The following is a 13,191-nucleotide window of genomic DNA, read 5'->3' as shown; positions in this document are numbered from 1 at the left end:
CCTTGGTGGCTCAGTAGGTTAAGCATCTGCCTTTGGTTCAGGTCATGATCCTGGGGCCCTGGGATCAAGCCCCATGCTGAGCAGGGAACCTACTGCTGTCTCACCCTCTGTCATTCTGGTTACCCTGCTTGTGATCTTTGTCAAATAAATACATTAAAAATCTTAAAAAAAATAAATAAAAGACTGTAGGCAAAGTCCACTTAACTCCAGAAAAACTTACTGTCATTAGATACAATCTCCCTCATGGGGTTGTTTTGGGATTAAAGAAACTTATATAAAGGCTCCAGCATAGTGCATGGCACATAGTAGGTACCATGTACCTGACATGGAAGTGGTGTAGGACAGTGTTCAGGAATCATGCACTGGAGTGAGATTGCCTGAGTCCAATTCCCCCTTCTCCACCTACTAGCTGTGCAACCTTGGGCAAGTCAAGAACCTCTGAGCTTAAATTTCCTCATGTTTAAAATGGAGACAATAACTAAGAATTCAATGAGGTGATCCACACAAAGGACAACATAAAGGATCTGGCTAATTGTCATCATTAAGAGATTTTGACTGTTTTTATTATCATATGAATATTGTTTCTGTCTTCATGTGTGCTGCTTTCACTCCAAGTACAAAGACCATGGTGGGAGTTGAGGTGAATGAGCCATGGGGAAGGAGGTGAATGCCCCATTTCCTCAGAGCTCCTCATGTTTAGTAAACCCCACTGCATTAGGAGGAGGCCTCCAAGAAGTCTGCTGGACTCATTGTCTTCCCATTTTCTATCAGCTCAATTTCCTTCCTGTGCTTTGGGTAGGGGAGCTGATGAGCACAGGAGAGCAGCTTAGAGCCCTGATATGGGGGAGGAGGAGAGGCATGAGGAGAGTGCTAGTTTCCTGTCAGGTATCATGAAGACACACACATCCAGGGCTGGGGGTGGGATCCCGGGAGGATTGGTGGTCCCTGCATTTATACATTCTGGGGTGGGTGGCCCAGGGGGCCAGGGACTCCAAGCTGACTGTCACAGAGGGCAAGATGGGCCAGCTGGGGGCTGCTATCTTGTTTCAAGGGCCTGAGGAGCAGAACAGATGGTCTAGAGGTTTTGTGCTCTTTCCCTGGGACAGAGTATCCAAGGCCTCCAGGTTGTCCAAGATCCAGGTCTGTGGAGGTGCGAAGGTACAGGAGGTGTGGAGTAGAAGGGCCTGCTCCTCTCAGGGAGGAGATTTCTCTTCCTGTCTAGGGCCCACGCACTAGGGACTGATGGATCTGCCTAGAGACAAGCGACCAGCCAGGCTCACCAGCCAGGTGAGGCAGCCCCCTATTCTGGGCACAAATGAATAAGAAAACAACCAAGAGTTTAGACCCAGAGAGTCACTTCCCACTCTGAGGATTTCCCACGGCGCTCCTGGAACATCACCTTGGGCTTTGAGATAGAGTTTAATTTTGAGGGTTTTTATGTCGTCTTTTTCTTTTGTGATGCTAGAAATATAAGCATATGTTTATACTCTTCAGTGAGAATGAGGGAAAAGATTATGTTGGCACAATGGCTACAACAATGGAGAACTCAGGATCTGACACATAGCAGTTAGTCAATAAATCATTGTTGGATGGATGAATAACGTTCATACAGAGGGAAAAAGACTTAGAGGAAAAACACACACACACACACACACACACACACACACACATACACACACACACAACAAAACCCTAAAGTGTTGTTAGGAGCTGGTGATAAGGATCAGTGGTGATTTTTCTATTTTCCCTATCCTCTAGAGCTTTGTATTGTGGTAATAAGATTGTTATAATAACAGATAATTATGACCAAAATGAAATTAGAGCCAAAATTAAGGGCATTGTCTAATGAAGCAGAACCCTGCTTATAGAACTAACAGCTCAGCTGTGGGAGCCAAGGCCTAGGGGGAGGGTTACATTTTTATATCTCACCTCTGTTCCTTCTCTTCAGAAAGAACTCTCTCCCAATTTCCTTCTGCCCCAAAATGAATCAGTGCCCAATCTAAAAATCCTGCCAAGGGATCCCTGGGTGGCACAGCAGTTTGGCGCCTGCCTTTGGCCCAGGGCGCGATCCTGGGGACCCGGGATCGAATCCCATGTCGGGCTCCCAGTGCATGGAGCCTGCTTCTCCCTCTGCCTATGTCTCTGCCTCTCTCTCTCACTGTGTGCCTATCATAAATAATAAATAAATAAATAAATAAATAAATAAATAAATAAATAAATAAAAAATCCTGCCAAGATTCTAAAGAGGGGAGATTTTATAATAGTTGATTAAGACATGAAGCTTTAGAAGAGACAAATTATTTGAATGCCTTAAAATATACTGTTAATTTTGAAGTGATCTCCTCATGACATGCACTTTTTTTTTTTCAAAAAGCATTTTCTCCTGATTTTAACATTGGGTTGAGAACTTGATAAAGTTTACAGTAAACAGACCTCTTAATGTCAACCAGCATGGTCCTAAAGATTGACTGTAGTCCAACTAGGGAGAGATTAGATTTAGGGAAATCGTCTCCTAGGCCTCCCTGATCTTTTATGAGGCGTTGGTCCTAAAATATTTGCCCATTATCTTCTAACCCCATAACCTTCCAGGCTAAAATAAAGCCTGCTGTGGTGGGAGCTGTGGCCATTTAGGATCAGGCCAGAAAAATCTGGCTCCTGTGCTGTCTGGTGACAAGATTCAGAGACAAGATGGGATCACCTTCGCCCTCTTCATCTCCTAAGACTCCATGGAGAGTTGGGGTTAGGGCTGATGTGGTGACATAGATGCACTAGGAGCAAAAGTGTTATTTAAAAAAAAAAAAACCTCACCTTTTCTTTAAACTACTCAGAGGGACACTTGGGTAGCTCAGCAGCAGAGCATTTATACCTTCGTTTTTGTTTTTTTTTAATAATAAATTTATTTTTATTGGTGTTCAATTTGCCAACATACAGAATAACACCCAGTGCTCATCCGTCAGGCCCCAGTGTCTCTGCCTCTCTCTCCCTCTCTGTGTATCTCATGAATAAATAAATAAAATCTTAAAAAAAAAAAAAACTTCACAACAGCACTAGCAGCTAGACACTTTTCTCATTTACAGATAGGAAAACTGAGGCTCCTAGAATCAAAGAGCTAATGGTTGACAAGGCATAATCTGAACAGCAGGTTTCCTGGGGCACGTGGGTGGCTCAGCTGGTTAAGCATCTGCCTTCAGCTCAGGTCATGATCCTGGGATCCTGGGATTGAGCCCCGTGTCAGGCTCTCTGCTCAACATGGAGCCAGCTTCTCCCTCTCCCTTTGCCTGCCTCTCTGCCTCCTTGTGCACACTTTCTCTGAAAGAAATAAATAAAATCTTTAAAAAATAAGAATAAAAAGCAGGTTTCCTGATGCCAGACGCAGCATTCTTGCCTTTTACTACAGTTAGGAGATACTTGTAAGGCCAAACTGACTTATAAGTAGGATTAGATGGAACGAAAAAGTTTTGCTTTCTTCATTGCCACCATCTGCAATTGTAATGTTCCCAGGGCACTTGGCTGGCTTAGTCAGCGGGACACACGACCCTTGATCTCAGGTTTGTGAGTTCAAGCTCCACATTGGATATAGAGATTACTTAAAATTAAAATGTTAAAAAAAATTCCCACCATGCCCAAGCCCAAAAGTTTACACTTTTTTAAAAATGCAAATATCCCTAGGATATGTGGCTGAGCCAGTAGTCTTGCTTTCCTCTTGAGAGTTTCTCCACAGAGAAAATAACATTTTGTTATGTGGAAATTAGGAAGAGTGAGAAGAAGTGTGGGGAAGCATATGGTTCAGGTGAGTAAGTACATTATCCTTGTGTTATGAATGTGCAGTATGACTCAAGGTGCTCAAACTAGCAAGTTGACAAGGGGCAAAGCCTCATTTATGTTTCCCACTTAAATGAGGGATGTTGGAAAATACCACTAAATTCCCTTCTAACACACCATGTGCCCAAGTTGCTGAGCTTCCACAGCCAAGCCAAGAAGCCCTAAGTATGCACTGTGGTTCTGATACTTACCATTTATTACTAATAAGCATGCCATTCTGATGTGGTTCTGATACTTACCATTTATTACTAATAAGCATGCCATTCACTGGACACTAATGTCAGGTGTCATGTTGTATTATCTCACTTAACTACCTCTCCTCCCAACCCTACTGGGAAGTTCTATGGACTTCTGTTTTATATATGAATAAACTGGGCCTTGAGATTACAAAGCTGCTATGTGAAAGAACTGGGATTTGAATGCAGGTCTATTCCCCTTTAAATTCATACTCTTTGCAGGGGAGCCTGGGTGGCTCAGTCCGTTAAGTGTCTGACTCTTGATTTAGGCTCAGTTCATGATCTCAGGGTTGTGGGATCAGCAGGTTAGGCATGGCAAGGAGTGTGCTTGAGATTCTCCTTCTCCCTCTGCCATTCCCCACCTGCACTCATGCTGTTTCTAAATAATTAATTAAATAAATAAAATATTTTTTAAAATTCATATTCTTTGCAACATGGCACATTAAGGCAAAGGGGAAATGCACAAAATCAGAGGCGACTTCTTTAACTGAATTTCAAAGACTGTAGGCTGGGCGCCTTGGTGGCTCAGTAGGTTAAGCATCTGCCTTTGGTTCAGGTCATGATCCTGGGGCCCTGGGATCAAGCCCCATGCTGAGCAGGGAACCTACTGCTGTCTCACCCTCTGTCATTCTGGTTACCCTGCTTGTGATCTTTGTCAAATAAATACATTAAAAATCTTAAAAAAAATAAATAAAAGACTGTAGGCAAAGTCCACTTAACTCCAGAAAAACTTACTGTCATTAGATACAATCTCCCTCATGGGGTTGTTTTGGGATTAAAGAAACTTATATAAAGGCTCCAGCATAGTGCATGGCACATAGTAGGTACCATGTACCTGACATGGAAGTGGTGTAGGACAGTGTTCAGGAATCATGCACTGGAGTGAGATTGCCTGAGTCCAATTCCCCCTTCTCCACCTACTAGCTGTGCAACCTTGGGCAAGTCAAGAACCTCTGAGCTTAAATTTCCTCATGTTTAAAATGGAGACAATAACTAAGAATTCAATGAGGTGATCCACACAAAGGACAACATAAAGGATCTGGCTAATTGTCATCATTAGGAGATTTTGACTGTTTTTATTATCATATGAATATTGTTTCTGTCTTCATGTGTGCTGCTTTCACTCCAAGTACAAAGACCATGGTGGGAGTTGAGGTGAATGAGCCATGGGGAAGGAGGTGAATGCCCCATTTCCTCAGAGCTCCTCATGTTTAGTAAACCCCACTGCATTAGGAGGAGGCCTCCAAGAAGTCTGCTGGACTCATTGTCTTCCCATTTTCTATCAGCTCAATTTCCTTCCTGTGCTTTGGGTAGGGGAGCTGATGAGCACAGGAGAGCAGCTTAGAGCCCTGATATGGGGGAGGAGGAGAGGCATGAGGAGAGTGCTAGTTTCCTGTCAGGTATCATGAAGACACACACATCCAGGGCTGGGGGTGGGATCCCGGGAGGATTGGTGGTCCCTGCATTTATACATTCTGGGGTGGGTGGCCCAGGGGGCCAGGGACTCCAAGCTGACTGTCACAGAGGGCAAGATGGGCCAGCTGGGGGCTGCTATCTTGTTTCAAGGGCCTGAGGAGCAGAACAGATGGTCTAGAGGTTTTGTGCTCTTTCCCTGGGACAGAGTATCCAAGGCCTCCAGGTTGTCCAAGATCCAGGTCTGTGGAGGTGCGAAGGTACAGGAGGTGTGGAGTAGAAGGGCCTGCTCCTCTCAGGGAGGAGATTTCTCTTCCTGTCTAGGGCCCACGCACTAGGGACTGATGGATCTGCCTAGAGACAAGCGACCAGCCAGGCTCACCAGCCAGGTGAGGCAGCCCCCTATTCTGGGCACAAATGAATAAGAAAACAACCAAGAGTTTAGACCCAGAGAGTCACTTCCCACTCTGAGGATTTCCCACGGCGCTCCTGGAACATCACCTTGGGCTTTGAGATAGAGTTTAATTTTGAGGGTTTTTATGTCGTCTTTTTCTTTTGTGATGCTAGAAATATAAGCATATGTTTATACTCTTCAGTGAGAATGAGGGAAAAGATTATGTTGGCACAATGGCTACAACAATGGAGAACTCAGGATCTGACACATAGCAGTTAGTCAATAAATCATTGTTGGATGGATGAATAACGTTCATACAGAGGGAAAAAGACTTAGAGGAAAAACACACACACACACACACACACACACACACACATACACACACACACAACAAAACCCTAAAGTGTTGTTAGGAGCTGGTGATAAGGATCAGTGGTGATTTTTCTATTTTCCCTATCCTCTAGAGCTTTGTATTGTGGTAATAAGATTGTTATAATAACAGATAATTATGACCAAAATGAAATTAGAGCCAAAATTAAGGGCATTGTCTAATGAAGCAGAACCCTGCTTATAGAACTAACAGCTCAGCTGTGGGAGCCAAGGCCTAGGGGGAGGGTTACATTTTTATATCTCACCTCTGTTCCTTCTCTTCAGAAAGAACTCTCTCCCAATTTCCTTCTGCCCCAAAATGAATCAGTGCCCAATCTAAAAATCCTGCCAAGGGATCCCTGGGTGGCACAGCAGTTTGGCGCCTGCCTTTGGCCCAGGGCGCGATCCTGGGGACCCGGGATCGAATCCCATGTCGGGCTCCCAGTGCATGGAGCCTGCTTCTCCCTCTGCCTATGTCTCTGCCTCTCTCTCTCACTGTGTGCCTATCATAAATAATAAATAAATAAATAAATAAATAAATAAATAAATAAATAAATAAAAAATCCTGCCAAGATTCTAAAGAGGGGAGATTTTATAATAGTTGATTAAGACATGAAGCTTTAGAAGAGACAAATTATTTGAATGCCTTAAAATATACTGTTAATTTTGAAGTGATCTCCTCATGACATGCACTTTTTTTTTTTCAAAAAGCATTTTCTCCTGATTTTAACATTGGGTTGAGAACTTGATAAAGTTTACAGTAAACAGACCTCTTAATGTCAACCAGCATGGTCCTAAAGATTGACTGTAGTCCAACTAGGGAGAGATTAGATTTAGGGAAATCGTCTCCTAGGCCTCCCTGATCTTTTATGAGGCGTTGGTCCTAAAATATTTGCCCATTATCTTCTAACCCCATAACCTTCCAGGCTAAAATAAAGCCTGCTGTGGTGGGAGCTGTGGCCATTTAGGATCAGGCCAGAAAAATCTGGCTCCTGTGCTGTCTGGTGACAAGATTCAGAGACAAGATGGGATCACCTTCGCCCTCTTCATCTCCTAAGACTCCATGGAGAGTTGGGGTTAGGGCTGATGTGGTGACATAGATGCACTAGGAGCAAAAGTGTTATTTAAAAAAAAAAAACCTCACCTTTTCTTTAAACTACTCAGAGGGACACTTGGGTAGCTCAGCAGCAGAGCATTTATACCTTCGTTTTTGTTTTTTTTTAATAATAAATTTATTTTTTATTGGTGTTCAATTTTCCAACATACAGAATAACACCCAGTGCTCATCCGTCAAGTGCCCCCCTCAGTGTCCGTCACCCATTCACCCCCACCCCCTACCCTCCTCCCCTTCCACCACCCCTAGTTTGTTACCCAGAGTTAGGAGTCTTAATGTTCTGTCTCCCTTTCTGATATTTCCCACACATTTCTTCTCCCTTCCCTTATATTCCCTTTCACTATTATTTATACCTTCGGCTTAGGGCTTGATCCCAGGCCAGGATCAAGTCCACATTGGGCTCCCTGAGGGGAGCCTGCTTCTCCCTCTGCCTGTGTCTCTGCCTCTATCTCTCTGTCTCTCATGAATAAATAAATAAAATCTTTAATAAAATTAAAAAATACTACTCAGAAACCCGCTTAGACACAGGGTCAGGTTGTGGTACTTGAACTTTTCGGTAAAGATCAGGTTTCAGAATTCCTAATGTAGAAGATTCCAGGGATGCATCCTCCACACCAGGGAATTCCTGGTCCATCCTTACTGGGCAATTGCCTAGGGGATCTGGGTTTTATTCCAGGCTCTGCCAAGAATTTACTGGATGACTCTCCTCAAGTTACTTTGCTTCTTTGGGACTCAGTTTCCTCATTTTGTTCCTGCAAAATGGGAACTATAATCCTCACTTCATTGGCTTGTAGCAGAGATGAACCACAATAAGGTAGGTGAGGGGGCCTGACCTATGGAGGTGCTCAATCATTTTAACCCCCTCTTTCCTTCTTTCACCACAAAGAATCAGGACAGTGCCCAGTGCACTCAAGGTTATGAGCTGCTGCACTGACCCATGCTAAGTCCCTCTATATATACCACCTGAATCGGGACTTTTAATTAATGCCAGGTGGACTCCAGCTCAGCTCTAACCCAGTCCAGGAGCTCTGAGTCATGTTTCATCCAGGATTTATTGCAGGAGCATTTTGGGAAGGACTAGTGCTGCTCTGGGTGAGGGGGGCCACACCCTGGTGCTTGGGACTTGGTGGCAGTGGTTGCATTTTGTTGTTGGTTTGTTTGTTTTAAAATATCCACATCCTGTTCCACAGCTGGGGCATAAAATCAAGCTTTAGTTGTGGGATTTTTGTTTACTTTATTCGCTGGCTGAGCTGGTCAGGAGTTTAACAGAGGTCAATGCCTTTATGTTGCTTGGAATCTGCGAAGAGACTCCAGCAGCTTCTGGCTACTAAATCTGCTGGTGTGAAAAAAAGAACTAAAAAAAAAAAAAAAAAAGGTTGACCCTCACAGTCTGGCTGCTTTTAGGATAAATTCATTTTTGTTTTGCTTAAAAAACAATAACAACAAACTTGTAAATGTTTATGTGTTTTTGTTTGCACAGGCAGCTTTGGCAATGGGAATTTTTGGTAGAAAAAATAATTAGAGAAATAAATGGCAGCTCTCACAGCTGCAAATCATTGATTCAGCTTCACTTAGGGAAGGAGGGAGGGAGAAGAAAAAGGGGAAACAAAAAAGAAAAAGAAAGACAAAAAGAAAAAAAGCCATTAGCTTTATTGCCAGAGGATGGCTCCCTGTCAGTTCCCATGAAGTCTTCCTCACATCCTTTCTCTCAGAACACTTCAGAGGTCCTGAGAGTATTTGATTTGTAAAGGCTGAGGGCAGACAAAATAGAGCAGCTCAAAAAATATCTTTCAAAATTTAGTAACATTGCATGCAATCCAAAATAAACCCAATACATGTTTATTAAAGAAAAATGGAACATATCGAAAAGAAGAAAGAGAGGGGTACCTGGGTGGCTCAGTTGGTTAAGCATCTGCCTTGATCTTGGCTTCTTGGGATCCAGCCCCTGGTTAAGCTCCTGCTCAGCAGGGAGTCTACTTCTCCCTCTGCCCCTCCCCAACCCCCACCTCCTGCACTCTCTTTCTCTCAAATAAATCTTAAAAAAAAAAAAAAAGAAAGAAAGAAAGAAAGAAAAAGAAAAAGAATTCCTGGTTGTCCAAACACAACTATTGTTGATGTTTTCATGCACTTTCTAGCAACACTTTTGCTTTATATATGTTTCCTCATTTGTTTCTCATAGATGTAATGACAGTGGTGTGGATGCTTCTGCACTCGGCATCTTTCACATAACGGATAATGGCATTTATGAAAGCCTTGCTATGTGCCAGGTTCTGTCCACCGCTACTCAGTATCCCTCAACCTGCCTGACATTCTCACCTCTCCATCATCAGCCCTGGCTACAGAAATGTGATTAAGTTCCTGTTTCTTTGGCATCACCTCATGTGAAAACAGCTGGATGAAGTTTCACCCAGTTTGGAGGGTATTTGAGGATGATCTTACTTCAAATGAGCTATATGACATGAAATTTTCACCATGGGAAGCCTCAGGTATGTGTATATAGGGGGAGGGGCGTTGCTTAGTTTTTTATTTCTACGCAGAGGGAGTAACGTGACTCTTCTTTCTGGAGATTTTACTAAGTTGAGTTCAGACATTTACAGTTTTAAAAGTTTACTATAATTTTATGGATGGGTTCAATGTATTTCAAAATAATCATAATTTTTCTCTAGGGGGTACATGTAAGAAATTATACTTGGCCTAATGTCCTCTGAAGGCATTGATTTGATGTCAGGAAGAATTTTTTAAAAAGAAAACTTCAGAAAAGTCTAACCTGTCAGAATGGGATCTTGTTTGAAATCCAAAGAGGAGACATGCGATGAGACTTTTCATGGCAGTTGGCCAAGAGAGGCACACTTTTCCAAGGACACCCAGGGCAGGTGTCCAACCTAGGAATGTTGAAACACCCAACTTGATTGGCATTCAGCTTTCAGAGCAATGAAACTGAAGTACAAATAGAGGCATCTATGATGCCAAATGGGAGAGGTAGGCATTGGATTAAATTGTGTCAAATATGAAGCTTAACTCAAAATTCCTGTGGATAGACATTCCAAAATGTAATAATGAATCTGCTTCTCATATGACAACTCTAGGTAATAATGAATCAGAGTAAGACATGAAGATATACTCACACATATTCCAACCCATAGGACAGCAAATGGGTATATAAAAAACATTACATTGTTTTCCATTAAGTTGAAAATTATTAGAGGTCTCTGAATCATAACTCTAAACATTACTTTTCAAATGGCTTCTATTACATTTAATGATTCTCCTTGAGCAATTTCATATAAAGCAGCTTGAAATGGTAATAAGGACTGCACTTAAAACACTTCACTAAAACTTAGTAAGAAATGCTAGTGGCTCATGACATGGATAGCATTATTTTCCCTATTTTATAGAGCTGGGTCAGGACTAGAGTGAGGCAAGTGAGTTTCTCAGAGTACAAAATTTAAGGAGGCATCCATTCTCAGGCTCCTTAAATTTTGTCAAGCCTACAAGTGAGTGCTTCCTTAAATTTTGAGCCCTGAGTGCCTCACTTACCTCAAGCTAGTCCTAATGCTTTTACAGATGAAGGAACTGGGGCTCTAAGAGGCTAATTGTCTGAAGTCCTCATCTAATAAGTGGCAGAGTGAAAACTTGAGCCTGGACTTGATTAGCCCCAAGTGAATTCAGTTCTTCATTTACTAAATATTGGCTGCAAGTCTAAGATAGGAACCATGGAAACACAACTTCCACCCTTCAAGAATTAATAGACATGGAGGGAAACAGACATGTGTGTAATAATATGAACTGTACATTATCTTAACAGTAGATATCAATTGGCATCCCTTAGGGAATGAACATTCTTTGTTTGCAAAAACATCCTGATAAATTCCTGAGGTGAAGGAGAAAGTCTGTGTTGGCAGAAAAATAAAGAACAAATAAAGTGCTTAAATTGCTCATGGGAAAATAGAAGAAGGAGAAGGAGAGAGAGAGGAGAAGGAAGGAAAGAGGGAGAGAGATGGAGTAGGAAGAGCTGAGGGAGGAGGAGGAGAAGGGAAGGGAAAAGAAGGTGAGCAGAGCACAGGCTGGTTTTTTAGACCTCCTTGCCCCCCTTAGCTTGGTGGTACCCTTGAGCAGGGCACAATCTATGTAGCCTTATTTGATGGCCCTGGTCATATTGGGGTCAACATTGGGCAGACCAGAGGCAGCATGCCTAGAAGCGGGGGGTACATTTGGGGACAGATCCCTGGGAATTCACAGAAGCCATTGGAAAGGCTTCAGACTTCCATAAGTCTTTGTTCCAAGGGGCTCTCAGGAACAGGAAAGACCATCTGAGGTCTAAAGTTAAAGCATCCAGTAAGGTGAGTGCTATAAGTTTGGTAATATTTCCCCAATTTTACAGCTGATGATATTGAGGCCCAGGGAGACTAAGTAACTTGTTCAAGGTCCTCCAGGCAGCGAGGCCTAAAGCTAATAATGATAGGTAGATCTCTGGTGATGGATACTCTCTGCAGACATGGTTCTCAACATCTATTTTTTTCTTTCCAGTTTGATTGAGATTTGATGGCTCTGTAGCATTGTATGAATCCAAGGTATATGAAATAATTATTTATTATGTCTAGATATTATGAAATGATCACCACAATAAGTTCAGTTGACATCTATCACCTCACATAGTTACAATTTTTTTTCCTTGTGATGAGAACTTTTAAGATAGACTCTCTTAGCAACTTTCAAATATACAATACAGTATTATTAATTGCAGTCCCCATGCAATATGTTACATCTCTAGGACTTTCTTATAACTGGAAGTGTATACCTTTTTTTAAAAAAGTAGGCTCCACACCCAGTGTGGAGCCCAATGTAAGGTTTGAACTCACCACCCTGAGATCAAGACCTGAGCTGAGATAAAGAGTCAGACACTTAACCAACTGAGTCACCAAGGTGCCCCAGAAGTTTATACTTTCTGACCACCTTCACCCATTTCATCAAGTTCCCACCCTGCTTCTGGCAACCACCAGTCTGTTTTCTGTATCAATGAGTTTGGTTTCTTAGATTCCACAAATAAGTGAGATTATACTGTTTTTATCTTTCTCTGACTTATTTCACTTAGCATAATGCCCTTAGGGTCTACTCATGTTGTCACAAATGACAGGATTTCTTTATTTTTTTACAGTTGAATAATATTCACATTTTCTTAGTCATTCATCTGTCAGTGGACACTTAGGTTGTTTCCACATCTTGGCTGCTGTAAGTGATACTGCTATGAATATGGGGGTGCAGGTATCTTTTTGAGATGGTGATTTTGTTTCCTGGTTTTCAGCATCTTATTTGAATCATGTCATTCCTGTGACATCGATACTTATTTTGTCCCCATTTTACAGTTGAGGAAACCAAGATACAGAGAGCTTAAGTAACCTGCTCTGGGTTACAAATCATATGTGATGGAGCTGAAATTGAAATCTAGGTAGTCTGATGTCAAAGCAGGCAACCATGTTGCTCCTTTGACTTCAGCACCAGCAAAGTCTGGTCTTTTCAGTATATTAACAGTCAGTTCTTGGCATATAGATGTCAAATGTGATGCCAATAATTTCATATATAAGGGATTTCAAAGGCATACCTCTGGGGAGTTCATGATCTCAGTCACATTGTAAGAAACAAATTGCTGGAGTTTAGTGTCTTTAATTCAGATTGCAAGCACAGTATTAGCAGTGGGGTGAAGTATTAGTAGTATTCATCTTATTAAATGAACTTCTGTTTCCTGGAATTTGACAGCATTCCCATATTCCCATATACATATAGATAGGCTGGGATGGTTGACCGAGAAAGTGTAAGTATACTTCCTAATGCAACTTGCTTAGTTA

General features: G+C 42.2%; 1 long non-coding RNA gene across 1 annotated transcript in view; it reads left to right on the top strand.

Annotated features, from left to right (window-relative positions):
- Window positions 1-9,842, top strand: part of LOC121500219 — a 53,926-nt gene extending 44,084 nt beyond the window's left edge. Inside the window, exon 5 of the long non-coding RNA XR_005990335.1 lies at window positions 9,528-9,842. This is a non-coding gene — a long non-coding RNA (uncharacterized LOC121500219). The remainder of the gene's footprint in view (window positions 1-9,527) is intronic.
- The last annotated feature ends 3,349 nt before the right edge of the window (window positions 9,843-13,191 follow it).

This window comes from Vulpes lagopus, chromosome 10, assembly GCF_018345385.1.
Source record: "Vulpes lagopus strain Blue_001 chromosome 10, ASM1834538v1, whole genome shotgun sequence".
Classification (NCBI taxonomy): domain Eukaryota; kingdom Metazoa; phylum Chordata; class Mammalia; order Carnivora; family Canidae; genus Vulpes; species Vulpes lagopus.
Note: the sequence above shows the minus strand (reverse complement) of the source record. Positions and strands in the feature narration are given on the sequence as shown.